Source organism: Filicampus tigris, chromosome 6 (genome assembly GCF_054856515.1).
Source record: "Filicampus tigris isolate MCC_2025a chromosome 6, RoL_Ftig_1.0, whole genome shotgun sequence".
Classification (NCBI taxonomy): domain Eukaryota; kingdom Metazoa; phylum Chordata; class Actinopteri; order Syngnathiformes; family Syngnathidae; genus Filicampus; species Filicampus tigris.
In genome coordinates this window covers 20,572,841-20,591,249 of record NC_141222.1, presented here as the reverse complement: position 1 = coordinate 20,591,249, position 18,409 = coordinate 20,572,841, and the positions used below count along the sequence as shown (strand labels likewise).

The following is an 18,409-nucleotide window of genomic DNA, read 5'->3' as shown; positions in this document are numbered from 1 at the left end:
AGCATCGTTTCTAATACAGTCAATACTAGACGGTTTCCTAACTTTACCGTCACACTTTTTGGTGCTGCAGGCTGTTTTGGAAAGCCCATTGCACCTGAATGACTTACACTGTAGCACATTCAGCGGAGCGTTATTTTAGGGCTGGAACGGCGCAACGTATTCACTCGTCAATGTTTTCAAGTTAGTTGGAGCAAGCTGTAGTCTTTCACGTACAGTAGTAAAATTAGTTACGATACAAATTTGTATAAAAACAACTTGGGCTATAAATGTGAAACAATCAAATAAAAAACACTCAGCATGGCGGTAATTGAGGTTATCTATTTGTGCCAAGTCACAATGTATCTTATGCCATAATGTGTGATTCAGAACCTTGCAATGTTGTATGTCTGGATTGTGGTAAATAGAGAACCTGCACTTTAAAATTATTTCCAATGGATAGCAGATAGATTGTTCCTCCTGACTTTTTAACAAAATAAGATTCTTCTCCATTGGCGCGTGGTAAGCTAGTGGTTACCTTGTAGCTGGAATTTCCGACGCGGCCTTCCTGTGTGGAGGAGCATGCTTTCACTGGGTACTCGCTTTAAATTTGTACTCTGGCTTCCTACCGCAATCCAATTCCAATGTTAATTGAAATCTTTATATGCCCTTGAATTGATTTCTCCAGAGGGTATCCCGCCAGAAATCTGAGGATTTGTCCAATTCTGAAAGCTGAACAATGACTCTAAACAATTAATCGATTATCTAAATTGTTGTAGATTAATTTGATGACCGATTAATTGTTGAATAACTGCTTAATTTTGAAACCTCTAATGTTAAGTGTGTAGCCAAACAAGCAATTGAAAGATGTTTCATAACATACAATGTTGAATAGACAAAAGCTTAAATAGACACAAAGTTCAATTGTTTAAACATACTGTAAATAAATAGTCCACACGATTTCTTAAAAGCTCCTGAGCCATATTAGACATATCAGAAATGCTAACACTATCAGATTCCCTCCAAGGACTCTAAAATGGGATGTCAAGTGCCAACATTAAACAAGTGATTACCTGCCTGCAAAATGCCAAGCGCAAGCTGAAATATATCAGTCAAGGTCAGCTGGTTGTTTGCAGGCTTTTGAGGAGCTTCAAAGCAGTTGCCCGCATATGTGTCTAGACGGCGCTTTTGTTGGTTCTGCGATCAGCGTTTTCAGAGATAATGGCAGCTGAGCTCAAAAACACAGAAAAAAATTCATTTGATAGATGATCTGTTTGATTTCAGTTCTCTCGGCAACATCGAGTGGATCAGCAATGCGGGTGAGCACATGCAGCGCAGGAAATAAGGGCACAATCCAATAAAGGGAAGTCTTTTTTCCGTATGTTTTTTCTTCCAAGAATTTTATCACCGGTCACTCGGTTAAGTGTTTGTTTTTAAAGCTTGTGAGATAACCAGGCTTAGCGGCCCCTATTCCTTCATCCAGCAAAATCTCCTCCTTCTTGCCTTTCACTTTCCTCTTCCAACTTGTTTAAATCAAATCCTGCCTTAGCCTCTCAGATCAAAGCCATGGCCCATTTTCTTCCATTTTACCATGCTGCATACAGGTATTAGTTTACAATGTAATTCAGAAGGAAGGCAGTAAAAGTCTAAAGAAACACAAAGAGAAGATTGTGGAAAATATTAGTTTCTCCGTGATTTAATGAATATGTTATCTGTATGTATGTATAGAGAAAGGAATGGGTAAAAGCAACAACTAATTAGCTATTATTTGGGGGATGGAACAATCTTTCTCTGACTGTTTCCATTCCATTATCATAGCGTAGCAGAATATTGCTGCTCAGTGGTCTTGCCATAAGGTAAATATAGCCTGAAGCCTCACTTCAATATATATGACTTGACTATGATAAATATCTGACAAAATGCACGCTGGTACAAAATGCCCTTATGAACCACAGTTTTTCAGTTTTGCACTCTGGCCAAGCATTTGGGGAGGGTTAAATAAAACAAAACATGGCTTTTATGCTGTTGCTGATCGATTTTCTGTATCTCTGTAATGTTTGTTTGCCTCTTCCACTAACTTAGAGCCGAACCTACTTTTAAATACAGAATACGAGCTTCCTGTGCAAAACCAAGCAGACGACAAGCTGGGCTGCTATTCTCCTCGCTATCCCTAATTAAGAAGCTATATACGGGATACAAATGAAAACAAAACAAAACAAAAAAAAGAATGTTGTGATGTTGTGCTGGTGTAGTTTTCTTTGCTTAGAGATGTCAGTGCTGCAAATTATGTTGTTGATATATAATGTGGTTGCAAAAGTTAACTCTTTTGTGTACACTCATTTAAGGGTCTTAGCTTTAAGAGAAACTTTTCATCAACTGTCTTTGACAAATAAAAGAAACACATGTAGGAACTATTAATGTCTTCCCTCTTGCTGCCAGAATCTTACCTATGTTTAAATTCACACTGTCACAATGATGTGTCAAATGTCAGACTGCCTCTATCAGTCACTACTGTCGACCTTCACTATTTGCGGGGGTAGGGGCCGGGCTGGCCTGCAAGTAGTGTAAATTATGACTATAATTGACACCCAGTTGAAATGCATTGGGGAATTTTTTTTTTATCCCCCCCAAAATACTGATAAATATTCAATATGGATTTTATATGCGAATCCGTGGGTGCCAAACTGTGAGTATGCGGAGGTCGACTCTACACCGAACTCAACCGAAAATCATGACCACAAAACCGTGATATGAACCCAACTGTGAACCGTTCCACCCCAAGTGTATATTTGCGTATATATTATGCTCAAAAATAATAATAATACAAATAATAAGTACACCAAAATATTCCATTCTGACTCGTCAACAGTGGAATACTTTAATTTTTGGATATTATCCATCCATGGAATTTGGGTTTGTTAGTGTACGTGGGTGTGTGTGTGCATGTGTGTGCGTGCACTTTCAGAGCCCGGGTGATCAGGTCTAAAGCTGTGTTTAGGAGATAAAGCAAGTCATTAGTGATTTCTGTCTCTTAAGACCCTTTAATACTTTGGATGGGACCCTGTCCAGAGGTTAGGGTGCATAAGTGTGTGTCTACTGTATTTGTGCGTGCGTGTGTGTGTGTTTGTGCATCTGTGTCTGTCTGTGAGGTTACACATGCATGTGGTGCCGTAATCCCATTCCTTCACCAGGGATAACAGATAACAAACATTGCAAACAGATTTGAGTGAGTTTTAACATCATTGAAGCAGCAACAAGGCTCCGAGACAAATTGAAATGAATGCTTCATGTCACTGATCACAAGCAAACATTTTCACCCAATAACATTCCAGCGGCATTTTATGCATTTGTAGCACACTACGTGTCCACTCAGTCACATTTAACCTCGCAACTTGATAGTTTGCGTCGTCGTGTCCGCTGTTATTTCTCCTTGTCAACACATTTCATTGACACGCCTCATTTTCTCGCTTTGCTTGCATGCAGCCTTAGCCACAAGAATGATGGAGACAGTCAAGGGATTGGGATATGGTGGGATGAAAAGGGGTTTATAGGCTCATAATGTATCAGAGGGCTTTTTGATCAGCATTTAGCTGGCTTAACAGAGCTCTCGATCAATACAACTGCGGATAGATGCATGGATCTGCATCTATTACTGGCCGCCACAATGTCTGACCGCCACAAACCCGACCTCGCGGGCCCACCAATCCACACGTAATCGCACAAACACTGCCACACGGTGGCATTTTATGGCTATGCTGTGGCACGACTACCTGACAATAGTACAACTCCGCGCCGCATCCATCGAGAGTCATAAGAATTGTGAGTTTAAAAGTAAAAATACAATCTCGTTCACTCACTTCAATCAACAGGCCAGGCCCGCTTTTTTAAAGGCAGGTATACAGTCAACGTCACAGATGCTACAGTGTAAAATGTGAGGGCGGTGACCCCAAGTGGAAAAAAATAACACCTGCACCTCACATGCATATACAGTACTGTATTGTATGTTGGTATTAAAGTCAATGCAGGAATTAAAATATATATGAATAATAAAATAACTAATTGGTCAGTACTTTGTGAATATAGTTTATTGCAGGGGCGGTCGGGAACACAACCACCACTATAAATGAGGGATTATTGTAATTAGTTGGCCCATTGTCACCAATAGACTGTGCAGTTCCTGTAGCTAGTTAGCCGTGTCTATACCCCGAGAATTGCATCTCCACCAGATGCCACAATTTACCAAACAGATTTACGTCGTTACTTAAAGTGTTATATATTTAGTACGCAAAAATGCAGATATGCATATATAAATTCTCGCTTAGAATGTAAAGCCAAGATGCGACACACAGGCACAAGCATGTCTGGTTCAGCAAATCAGTACAGGGCTCCTTAGTCATCAAACAAATGAATAAATGAATATAAATGATTTTGGGCGAATAGCATGCGGGATATCAAAGAGAAAATGCACTAAATAGACAAAAGACATGGATTAAAAACGAAGTTAAAAAGGTATGCAAACATGGAAAAACTCAAACAAATTACACCAACATCCAACTGCAAATATCATCCTCACTGCCTTTTCCCTTCCTTCCTTTCTTTCTTCCTTCTGTGCTTCCCTTTATTTACACACCTGACTTCATTCCCAAGCAGATTATTTTTCCTCTGGGTGTAAGGAATATAAAAAATGGTTTTGAATGCAATTCAGCATCTGACATAAACTATTTTTGTCCAACTGCCCACTGTGGTTTGAGGGCTGAGAATATGCCAACAGCGTTCTCATTTTAACTGCATGTGAAAATCAATATTACACAATGAATATTTCGGTAAATAAGCAATTTGTAAAGTTAAATGATTAAAGAAAATACTGACACCGAGAGACACGCACACTCTCACTCTCCTCCTCTCTCTCTCTCTCTGATTGTCTTGTGCAACAAAGCAAACAGGAAGAGAAGGAATTTGCAACTATAAAGATGAGGGCTTTATCGCCGCGAGGCAACTACGACGTGCAAAGCCCCTGGGCAGGATGGAGGCTAAGCGTGGACACACACTATGCAGCCAAACACTCTTAAACAACATGAATGCTAATAACAGATGCTGCTAAACAAATGTGACGATAAATAATAGAAATAGAAATACAGCGGCCCCTTAACTTATGTGCTTAATTTGTTCCGTGACCAAGCTCATTACGCAGTTTTTTGGGAATCAGTTTTTCCCATTGAAATGAATTGAAATGGCATGAATCCTTCCCAGCCACACCATTTTTCGTTTTGCATTTTTTTTCCGTATTATTGTATTTAACTGTAAGGAATTCCGAAACGAGGCCACCGGGTCAGGTCACAAAGTATCCATAGTGGAATTCCTACACCCCGGTTCTTGTAATGTTTACAGGTCATATTGTGTCCAAATGAAATTCAGATATATTAAGTTTGTCTATAAGAATAGGAAATACAAAAACTATGGTCGAGGAGAAGCAGCAGCTCTGGTTCGTACCTCCGTCTCCCGTGGGATCAGGAAGTCAGGCAACCCCCGTCATGAGATAACAGGTTATAAATCAGTGATATAGTATAGTTATATGTACCTGTTCCTGTTCCTCTCTTTGTGGCAGCCCACTTCTTCCTTGACAATCGTGCCATGTTTTTGTGGTTCCAGAGCTGGGCATTCCGTCCCAGAGAGAGAACATTTTGTGGACGGACGAACGAAAGACGAGAAGTTTTTTAAAAAGGACGGACTAAGCATGGACGGAAATGGGTTTTCGTCTGTCCCTCTTTTCGTCCCAAACCGGGTCAAGTACCGACTGAAGTGTTGCGTTGGGTTCTTTTAAAAAGCAAGACCACTGCATGTTCTCTTTTACGCAGCCACCTTCATTAATTGCTTGCGCAACGCTTTTCATGCGCGTCCAAGTAGTCACATTGCACAGGCATAGTCTACCCTCTAGTGGTTCAACACATGTAATACCATGGATAATGCCACAGGAGTCAGGACACCATTTCACTGACGGACAGAAACACGCCCAGCCTGTCTTGTGTGCGCAATCCGGGATATGAATTTAGTTTTGTTAACATTTAGTACCTTATCCTTTTGCTTGTAAGGTATGTCCTTGTGATGGACATCTTTAGACCATAAAAATCTCTACCGGCGTACACATTGAAATGACCAGTAAGTGGAAGTTTCCTCTTAAAATAACCTTGCGTTCGTCTGCAATAATTATTTCATAAAAACTGTTAAAACGCAAAAGTCTTGCAATTAAACACAATAGTATTGCGTTATTACTTAATCTTAAATATTCTCCGGATGTCCCCTGGCTTGCTCCAGTCGGTATCATCATTATCATCTTCATCACATCGCAACCGTCTTTTGTTGCAGCTAAATGCTATCTTGGTTAAACAGTTGTAAACAATTCAACCCACTCACGATACTCCCAGCTGTTAAGTGGATGTGCACAGGAAATTAGACAGCTAATGATCTTTAAATAATGTGTATGAGTGCAGTTTGGGGTTTTTTTGGGGGGGGGGGCGGATCGACGGAATGTAAGGATGGAAACGCTTTAAAAGAACGAGGACGGATGGGGTCGGAGGACGATTCTTTTTATGAATGAGGACGGAAGGGTACCCAGGTTGCGGACCGAGGACGGACCAGCAAAAAAGGGTCAAGTGCTCAGTTGCTTTGTGTGCAGGTGGAAAAAAAAAAACAACGATGCCATTGTTTTTTTCCCAAAAATATTTTTATTGTGACAGGTCTAGCATTTGATTAATCTTTTATTACTGATGTCGTCTTATAGTTACTTTAGTGATATGGAATTGAGCAGTGAGGGCAAAGTAAAGTACGCGGCGCTAGTGCCGTGACGCTACCAATACACACGTCACATATCAGGATGTACCAGTGAAAGTTGCACCACAGGTGCTTTTTTTGGGGTGACTTTGCGTGATTAGGTTAGTGTCAATAGTTACTTCATGCTCAGGTTTCCTCCTCTGTCTCCTTGTTGAGCAAATCAAGCACACTTGTAATTTGATTTGAAAGGAATGAAGCTCATACTTACCTGTCACCATGGCTTCTAGCTTCAGCAAATTAATGTGCCACTACATAAAAATCGCCCACATTTGGCAGGCTAATTCCCATCCTGCGCGCTCATCACACAAAAAACAGAAACAAAAAGTGTTCCCAATCACATATCTCCCTGATGATTTCATGCAGGAGAAAAAGCAATTTATTAAGCTGTCTCTGAGGAGCCCGGCATAAACTAAACTGCTACAATGGCCTACTTAGGCACACTCGCCGGAAAGGAGACACTTCTTTTTCTGCTTCGCCCTGCTGCCATTCATACAAAAACAGAGTCCAATAACTCTTAAAGAGCTCCCTGCAGAGCCTCATCAATGATCAGGTGAATAAAGCCACTAATGGAACCTACAGTCTCTTATAATTTGATGAGATTTGAACTGACGCTAAAAACCGTTCCATGTGCCTCACAGGTAGTAGCTGGTCCAAGAGGGGATCTGTTGCCATAGCAACCAGGAGAGTCAGCCAACTCCTCGTGACTGGGCCCCAAACTTTGCTTTGACCTCTTCTTTCATTCTTTGAGGATTGCTGATAATCCCGTAGACACTCTTGATTCTTGAAAAAGGAGTAGAGGCGCAGGGAAAATAGGTAAAAAAAAAAAAAAAAAGGTACGGTGGGCTTCAACCTGAGAGTCAGGGTGACCAACTTCACATTTCAATAAACAGTCCAAGATGGTCTTTTGTACCGGTTGAAAATGCAGCAATACTGCACAGCATCAATAAAAATATGTCGGCAGCAACGTGTTACTGGGAAGCAATTAGATTTAAAGCTATAAACAGAGATAAACATGCGCTTGCGCCCTCTTTTTTTAAGAAAATTATCATTGCATTTTAATGCTACCGTATGCTGCGCCCACATTAGATGGCAGTGTCCAGAAATCTTCTCAATTGAGCATCACACATTTGTCTAGAATACCTGCTACTGAATGAAGCTCCTCTGCTGAATTCCAGAGAAATGTGTTGAAGAAGAATTCACCCAAAATGGCAGCTTCAAAACGTCCAATTAAATGGGTGCGTGAAACTTTGTTGCGTGTCCTATTAGGATACACATCTTCACCAAAATGTGTCAGTTAGAGAAAGTGGTGACGGGGGACAGGCTGACATGAACTTTTTTGCCTTCCCACAGTGACTTCACGACTCAGCATTTTCACCACAATTTTGTTTTGGGATAATAGGTGTAATACGGAAACAACTTCAAAACAGGACTAAGGACTTCCTTCCAGTTCAGGTGAAATATTAAACATCTACGCAGTTTTTTCTTTTGTGGAGTACTACATTCCTACCACATTCCAAAAAGGTGCAAGATAGATTCATATATGTCAATGTGAATGGTTGTTCACCAACAAGTATATTTAAGTCTGAACAATTAAAGTCACATCGACATCGCAATGTAGTAGAATGCTATTTCCAAACCACAAAGTCTGCAAATTGGGGGAAAAAACAAACTCTGCTTCCTTTTGGGGTTTTTTTCAAATACATTTAGTATGTATATTGTGTTTATTTAAACGGTGTCTAGATAAGTTTAGTGGTTAAGAAGTGCTGTCCAAATGTTTACATATTATTATTCCATGAACGTGAAAAATTGAAGTGATAAAGCCACAGATTTGGTTACATTATTGTAATTTTACATACTGATTTGTTTTTACGCCATACTTATTTGGGAGAATTTTGTAAAGTTGTTATAGTGAATGTTTATAAGACTGCAAGTCAAAGTGTTTAGTAAGTTAACTCTAATTGAAGTCTTTGTCTTTCATAACACTTCATGGTTCATCTGCCTTTATTTTAGCATAAGCCTAACCTATAAAACCAAATTATTTATGCATAATAAATCATTTTGTGAGTTTATCATAATGCTGATGAATTTGTTGTTTGTGTTTGTTCCAAAAATACATGCGAAGTGGATCTTGATAAAACCAATTCCATATTAAATCGCAATCGCAATATTGAGGATAATAAAAAACGCAATAAGATTATTTTTCAAAATTGTTCAGCCCTACTATGTGCCATGTGATTGGATGGCAACCAGTCTCGGGTGTGCCCTGCCTCTCGCTTCAACTCAGTTGGGATAGGCTTCAGCTCACCCATGACCCAATTGTCCTCATTAACATTATAAAAATGGATACTTGGATCTAATCACAAAAGGAAAAACATTATGCTCTTGTGTCGTAGGCGCACATTCATTATTGTTTTGGACTTGTGAACTCTGTGGAATTAGCAAGCGACACGTGCATCTTTGTCAAAATATATCCATGCACACATGAATAAACACAATTTCCCCTAACACCATTATTTCAGGCGCACACGGGCGCATGCACAACCGTGCCTAATTCCATTTCACTAATACAGTCTCAGTATTTACAACCTACTTGTGAAAACAGGTTCCTGCTTAATTAGATCAAACAAATGTGTTTATGTGTGCGTGTGTGTTGTTACTCATTTACATGCGACGTACAACAGGTGAGGCGTGGGGACGAGCCGAGACGGCGAGCAAAAGACGCAGCGAGATGGAGAGACTAGACCTTCGCTCTATATTCATGGTGGTGGTGTAGATCGTTAGCTCAATAAATTAGAGCCTTGCGGCTGTGGATATCACACTGCCATATGTCAGAGTGAGAGGGAGGGAGAAGGAGGCAAAAGACTGGTAGAGGGGAAGAGAAGAAAAATGTGTATGCTACATTAAGTGTGAATAAATGCATACAAATGCAAACAAGAAGCAGACGTGATGCCTCGGCGCAGAGAAGAAAGTTGGGAAGGAGGCGGGAGGGGTGACGACGGCGGAGGACAGAAGCTAATCTGGTAAAGTTGAGCTCGGAGCAGACTTGAGCACAGATGATCTTCATCCTGCCTGAGGCCTTCACAGCGCCAGCATACACAATGTGAACTAGCTTAATTGATGTGTTTTAAATAAGGATAAACATATTAATTACTATTATAGAACGTGTTGGTGCTGACGATGACCTTATTTATTGTTGACTGGGCTGGGAGACAATCCCAGACAGCACATAAGGTTATTGAGTTATACGCATGTGTATTTAGTAATATCTCGAGGGTCAAGCTGAATCTGTTCGGAGAACCTGGTCTATGTCCAGTTTGTTCAAATTTAATAACGGACAACAGAAGTGGTACAGTGGTGAGTTACAAGTGCCTCAACCTACAAGTAGGCACGGGCCGAGTACCGGTTTGATGGTTTACCGTGGTTTTGAAGAGTCCATCTTTCAATAACCTGTAATAATGGCTGTCACCGGTAAGGGTGAGGCGACGTCTAAACAGGGCACAATTTGCTTGGCTGCTTGCAGAATTGCCTCCAATTAACTTTTTTGTTTCTCCTTCTCGGCAAGCAGAGAGGGGTGGGTGGAGCAGTTACACACGGAGGAGGGAGGGAGCAAGACCAAAGAGACACTGTGCAAACATGGATGCCTTTTTGCTCTGTTGATTAATGTGCATTGTCATATAAAAAAAAAAAAAAAAAAAATCATTGAATTTAAAAATGATGCCAGTGGGTACTATTTAGATCCAAGGACAACATGAGTAGCCCATGGGTCTGTTTTAAAAACAGCTCACCAGTAATGGGACACCGTGACAAATATTCTGTTTTGGTTAAAAATAAAATAGATTTTGTTCTAGTGAAAAATATGCCGTTTTTATTTACCCAAATATTTTAAAAAAGGTCATTTTAGAGCTGGAATTTTAATAACGTATTATTTTTGCTCACGGTTATCATACAGTCAGAATCTAATATATTCAACATTTTTAATTGGAAAATACATTAAAAAAAACACAAAGGAAAAATAATTACAACACATTAAGCTGACATTTAAAACACTCTGGTTGAAATCACTCGTGTTTGTTGGGGTGGTTCTGTCTAAAATACAATATGAGCCACACATGGGAAAAATTTGAATAAACCAAGAATTTAAAAAATTGAATAATGGCTCTTACTAGGGAACTTAAATATAGTTGGGGAAAATACATTTTAGCAAAGTCCTGACTAAAACATGCTAGTAAAGTGAGTAAAGTGACCTTGACTTCCAAGTGCCCAAACCTGTGACTTACGATTACAATTCTTTAAAAAAAAAAAAGAAAAATGAGGCTTCAAGTTATTTAATGCCAGTTTTTGTTGAGTTTACCATCAAAGTAAACAAAAAAAAGAGAAGTACACGTTGTGTATTTAAAGCAACCATAGCTTAGTCTTTCCGTCCACCATTTCAATACTAACACTAATTTGCATCGATGTTGTGGTGCTTGAACACTTTAAGCAATAGACTGAACACAAATGGTGCAGCAACAACATAGAACATGTACACAATATAACAGTCGTCAGTCATATATTCTTTATCCTCTGCCTAAAATGAATAATATTAGTGCCATACCGTAGAGCTGTGAGCGGAGTAGAGGCGTTTTGAACCCCACATTAGTTCTAGTCAGGCAAGGCAGGACTGCATGCAGTGGGATTTATAACAATGCCTCAATGAATAATATATCTGTCTGTCTTTCTTATACTGCTCACATTTGGTCGGGCAGGTACACCAGAAGGAGCGTTCAATTGATGGATTGTGACAAATACTTTCAATAGTATGTTTATGCTCGAATATGATACCTTTCCATTAAATCCTCCTCAATTCCCCAAAGTCCCATGCTCAGGGCATTGCATCAATCCCGACTGTTCTGGTTGTCTTAGAAGACGTTTCGCCTCTCAGCGGAGCCGGCTACACCAGTTCATGCATAAGTATAAATCCCATGAAATGCTTTCCAATATGGAATATTTCCCACATCCCCAGTTTAACTGAACTGAAAATTGACTGCAAAAATTCTTGAAACTTACCGGAAATGATTCCTTTTCCTTTTGTATATGTCGCAGCAAAATTTCATTGGAACAGGGAGGTGCCTATTAGAGGGCGGGTTCAGTACCTACTCGGAGATGAATGTCAAATGTCAATCAAATATAAGTGTGAATTGTTGCCCGTCTCTGTGTGCCCTGCTGTTGAATGACAACCAGTCCAGGGTTTGGTCTGCCTTTCACCGCAAGTCAACTGGGATAGGCTCAGCCATGACTCTGAACAGGAAACGAAAGCTATAAAGCAAATTGATGCATAATACCAAGCATATTTAGCCACCGGAAAGCTCACTTTCAGCTATTCGAACCTGTGCTTTTCTCACCTTGACTGCCCTTGTTTGATATTCTGCTTCTTTATTAAACATGAGGCACTTTATTATATTACGAATACACAGACATGCACAGAGCACCATAACATCCGGGGGGGGATTAAGACCGTTTACAGTAGACTATGATTAGACACACCTCAAGTCAGGAGAGAAGGCACCACGGGCAGATGAAAATTGGAGAGAAAAACAGGATGGAGGAGGCGGGGACGAGTGAAAGGAGCATGGGGGTCTGTGAAAGCATGCTGCGAAGAAGACAGAACAGAAGCAAGGGTGGAGACAACAGGCATCTTGGGGAGTAAGAGGGTTGGAAGTATCAGCGTGTAAATGTCTCCAAAACATCTTGCATCAATGCCTCGGATGGGGCAGAGTGAAAATGTCTACACCCGCTGCCAGAGAGGTTTTAACACTCCTGTTTGTGGCCGAGGTGCAAAGGCGCACACACAAACACACACTCACCAACCTCAGAATAGACCCTCTCGACAACAATCAAAACGCAACCCACAATAGAGAGTGCAGAACGGAGCCTGGCGTCATAACTGCATATCCATGTCTATTAATAAGTCCCGCAGCCTACACGGGACGCAAAGCAACATTCCCGCCTGCCATTAACTCTCTTGACTCTCTATCACCCTCTGGCTTCACTGTCAATGTGGAGGGAAAAAAAAAAAAAAAAGAGTACAGTGGAAACTCCAAAGTGGAGCACAATCTGTTCGGTGCCGCTGGTTGATTTCCAAGGTGTTCTCATTTCAAAATAATTTCAAAGTTAATTAATTTGTTTCGGGCTCAAACTGCCGCCGTCATAAAGCCTTGTTAACTTTACAGGCAATGTTCCAAGACAATACAAACAAGAAGTTATAGACCACAGTAAAATACAGCATAGTAAAACTCAAATACAAAAACTACCTTGTTTATCGTGGGCGATACATCACTAAACCTCCAGCCCTAGATGGAAAATAAGCAAAGTCGCAAACATTTATTTATTTTATCATTTATATATTTTAAAGCTTTGTGATACTTCCCATATGCTTGAGCTTTCTCATACTCTTGCAAAACCTAAAATCCTAATCGACTGTTCTACCAATCATCCCACTGATTATGTGAGTAGGTCTATTCACATAAAACGTAATACAAACATAAAATATTCTGTGAGGTGCAGGTATTATTTTTGTCTGAATGGAGTCGCCATCCTCATTCTATACTGTAGATATTTTCTAAACAAAAAAACAAACGTCACAGAAATGTTGACGTATCATCTTGGGGAACCGCATGTAATTTCAGCCCGTATGACCTTATTGGTGGATATTTTTAAACCACAACGATTTGGTAGTGAGCTTCAAACATGTACGATGTATTTTGAAACAAATCCATGAATTTACTTTACAGGGACTTTCAGATGCTCTCCTATTTTTCCCGAAATTTGTGGTTGAACTCCAAATTGCACCACTTATGAGGTGTTTGACACGGAGGTACCGCGAAACACTTTTTTTTGCTGACTTCCTTGTTTTGGAAATTCAAATTCTCATATGAGAAAAGAAGCAAAAATCTCACCAAGAAAAATCAGGAGCATTGTTGCTGTACATAACGAGCAACACTTCAATGGCAATTCATTTCATATCTGTTACCCATCAAATTTGGGGTGTCCCTATTAGAATATTAGAGGCCCTGGAACGTTTCTTCATGCATTATTTCTTTTCTACTCAAACACACACATATACAGAAGTTTTATTCATGAGTTTCCAAACTTGTTTGCGGATTATTTTCCATATGTTTACCTGTAAATATTTAAATGTATTCCAAGTTTGCCAAAAACAATTGCTGTACAATATTACTATAATGTAGTCCCACGGACCTAAAGGACATTAGTACATTTTATTTGTACTTAAATGCTTTAGCGGCGCATATTACCATGCATAATTGCAGGAGAAAAGCACTCTTAGCAATATTTGAACACTTAAAATATGCTTAACTATGAATTCACTAGAATTTGAATTATTTTGTCAGTTCATTTATTCATCTTGGCCAGTCCTAATTTGCGTTGTTTAGTATTCAATCATGGTTTGGACGAGAGTTGTTTTCGATCCATTTTTTTCTTGACACACCCAGCAACGTTTTATATTGATACAAAATACACTCCCTGGGACAGATATTGGAGCGAAATAAACATGCATACACCTGAAGTGTAATGCAAAAATACAGAAACTGAGACACACTACCACAACATCATTTGTTTGTACATATTAACTGATACATTCGACTTTCAACCAAATAGAAAAATAATTGTTAATAAACACATTGTCTAACGATAAGATTATATAATACCTTATACAAATCTAACGGTCTGCCACCCCTCTCTAAGTCTGTCTCTCTCCTTCCCTCTGTCGTCCGGGTGATCAGCGATTTATGTCTTTAAAAGGAAGTATAAAACCAAAAGCAACGGGTGAAACGAACTGTGAGATTAAACCAACCCTCCTTCACTGCCTCCCCTCCTCTCTTTATTATCTGAGAGCTGTAATTAAAAAAAGTGGTCTTTGGTTCTCACGAAGTGCTAACAAGCTAACTAAAACACATACACACACCCTCAGGCACACACACACACGGATTTGTATTTTGCTTTGGTGTTGAAGGGTGGTTTCACAATTCACACGAGCACCATTTTAATTGAACTTGTAGTGTGTTTTTTACTCCTTGTTGCCATTTAGTCTGGTGTGAAAACAGGACTAAAAATAAACTATGTAGTAGAACGCTACTTGCAGTTCTTTTTCTTTTTTTTTTTTAAAGAACAGTAGTGATTCAGTTGTCATGAGAAAGCGCTCTGATCCTACTGGAAAATGAGCAAACCATCTTGCAAGAAGGCTAATAATACCCCCTAATAACATAATAACTAATAACTGAGGTATTAGCTGCAATGGTTATGGAGGGACCATTATCATCCCCTGACCTCAACCCTATTGAGTATTGAGTTTCTTAATGATCAAGTCATCCACTTATGGTTTATTTTGCCCATCCCTTCTTTCAACAAACAACTGTCTAAGGTCCTAAATGAAACTTGTAGCTCTTATCTTCTCCAAGTTAGGCTATCATATTGTTGTAAATGTTTAGATGTTTGACCCGAGTGAAAGGTCGATTGTTATATTGAATTTTCTTATTCGGGCTTTACGAAATTGCATTTAATGGCGCGCTAAACTGATCATTGCTAAATGCCACGAAGATTTAGACAAAGAGGATCAGCCTCACACAATAACGGAAGATCCCCCCCCCCACACACACACACAATAACTGAACATCCCCCCCCAAAAAAAAGTGAAGCTGACATCGTTTCCTGTGTGGAAAATGTGAATGTGGTAATCAAATGCCATCACTATACGTACTGAAGATATTTATGCCTGAGTACATGCTGTCTCGCAGTTCTGCTGGAGTCACATAAGCAGTTCGACTTTGTCAGGGCCGAGCTGAACGTCTCAAGATGTGTAAAATTATTGGCTTTCAGGAACCCAAAAAATAAAAAAGGTGCACTGAGTAAGCGCATGACATGGGGAGATAATGTTCCAATATATTGTTACAATCATGTAGGAAGAATCATACCAAGTGGGTGCACTGCCAACTGAGCTGTTTTTGGTGGGTTTTAGTGAGTCACAGCCCCTTCTCTATGCCAACCTTCTGTAAGCACGAAATGTAAAAAAATAAATCCACAAAAGGGAATGATTTTAGAGGTATCACAGATTAGTCGACTAGTCAACTTAGTTACTCCTCAATGACATTTAGAGCGTGACATCGACTTGTCACTTATGTATTTTGGGCTTGAGGAGGAGGAGGCATAGCTACTTGCAAGAACAGCTGGCATGCTTTTATTTTGAAGGCCTGACTAGTAGCTACAGGATGTTTACGAGTGCTTGTGGAATAGTATAAATTGTAGTACTGCACAGAAAAATATCAAATGGTGCCACCGGGGACTAGTCAACATCGACTGACTCGACTCACATCACATTGGCGTCTGCAACCCATAATTGCTTACGAAAAACTCATTGTGCGAGCCTCTCTTGTCCCTTTTTCCTCTTCCGAACCGCAGCTATCATTTTCTCTAAATAAATGTAGACGCAGTGGAAGGTACAACACGTGTTTGGCTGGAAAAAAATCAAAAAATTTGGCTGGAAAAAATCCAAATATGTAAATCTTCAATTGACTAACTTTAGTATGTATAGAAATGCAGCGTATACAGTATGTCCCAGTCTGCGCAAACAACTGTTAAACTGTATGTCGTCAGTCAACTGGTTGGCATCTCAAAGGGACCAATCTACAAAAGCTTTATGGACTTCAATCTGGGAAGCGATGCATTTTTTTTTCCCCCACCGTTTTATGTTGCTCTACTGTGTAATTTGTAGGTTAACATGTTGTGGGTCCTCTTTCCCGCTGGGAGATGTTGTAATGTTTGGCGTCCTACTGGGTTGCAAGGCCAAAGGAGATCAGACGGCAGCTATGACATGTACAATGAGGACTGTTTTGATGCGGAAATGGTTGTTATATTGCACATAAACGTCATCCCGTTCACATCATTGTACCACCTATAATAGTGCCAGTCCTAAAAAGATGTTTTTGTTTGTGTTTGGACTTGTTTAGCCATTTAATAATTGATTGGAGGACAGCAAGCGCATTATAGACTTGTGAGATTAGCCGGGGTTTAGGTTTTTTTCAAGCTTTGAGAAATCGGAGCTCTGCGCTACAAAGCCGACTACTCTCGTAAGTCCAATCACCAAACATTTTCGAATCCCTTGCACAGCGTTTTACATTGAGCAAAGTTCATTGCTTAAAAAGTGAGCATGCTTGACACGTCATCAATATGATTGTGCTAAGGTACGCTTGCTTGTGAATTGCAAACTGGAGAAAACAAAGAAAAATCACATCAACTGAATAACACGGGCATCGACATCAGTTAGGAATAATAAATGATTAGTCAAATAAATCACCGTTGAGAAGTCTGTCGATTGTGTGAAGTTGATTGATGATTTATTCCGTCAAATGCCCATTCTCGTTCTCTGGCAATCAGACGTCCCCAGAGAACACCTTGGGCAACAACTTACAGTATTTGATGATTGTACAGAAAGCATTAAAAGATCTGCTGAAAGTGCTGCACACAGACATTTATGGTCATAATTAATGCACGCGAGACTAATTCAATCCCCATTTAAGTCCATAAAATACGCACTTCCTTATATGTAAAGGAAAAGCAGCATAAGGCAAGATATGGACCATGGGAGAAAATGGAGAATTATTATTGGGATTGTGGCCAAGCCCTCAGAACATCAGTCATTACTTTGTCAAATTTACATATTTAACATTGCAGAGGATCATGTATGCTTATTGAGACAAACAACTGCTCGCACTCACATTCACACATATAGAACATTTTGAGTCTTCAGTGAACCCAACCGCACGTAAATGGTCACATTAGCCAATTAAACAACCCATGCATGTGCGACCAGTAAGTTGCTGATTGAAAAAAAATAGATAATAAAATATATTTTGTTTGCGAACTTCTGCTCCATACCTTTTTGCACTATACATTCTTTTAGTAATTTAGGTACTTTTATTTCTTACTTTGCTTTTAGACGTATTTAACTCTTTTGATTGTAAATGCATCTAAATATTGTACCTATAATTATTGTTCGTGAAGCACATTAAGTTACCTTGTGTATGAAAAGTGCCATGTAAATAAAGTTGCCTTGCTTACTACATTTTTGGGTGAGGTGAGGATAAATTCATCCCGGCAAATATTCCACCTTTTACATGTAGTATTGCGGCCGTAACAGGCAGGCAGACATCTGTGTGTTAAGGGAATGCCGACGAGGCAAGACAGCCGTGTTAAGTTTGACACCCGAGACTCCAATTGAAGGCAACCGTCTGTCGCACTCCGACAACTTATTCGACACCAGACTCTGTCGTTGCGGTCGCACATCTGATTATTTGATTGGGCTTGGTGTGTGTGCCAAAGCGCACACCATTGCAGCAGTATCCCACTTGCGCTGAGTTCTTGGGAAAAGGCAAATGCAGATAAGTGGCTGGCCTTCTATTACAGCTCTTATGGCGCAATTATACAGGGACTCTGTGTATAAGTGGTTAGTGAAACATGTGATTTGCTCACCCGGTATTTCCAGCCCCCAGTATGCCAGTGATTGGCCGAATGAGGTTGACGAATGAATAACTACATGACGACCGGAGACTTA

General features: G+C 39.9%; 1 protein-coding gene across 1 annotated transcript in view; it reads right to left on the bottom strand.

Moving 5' to 3' along the window:
* sdk1b (sidekick cell adhesion molecule 1b) overlaps window positions 1-18,409 on the bottom strand; it is a 325,525-nt gene that overhangs the window by 239,287 nt on the left and 67,829 nt on the right. The window lies entirely within an intron of this gene.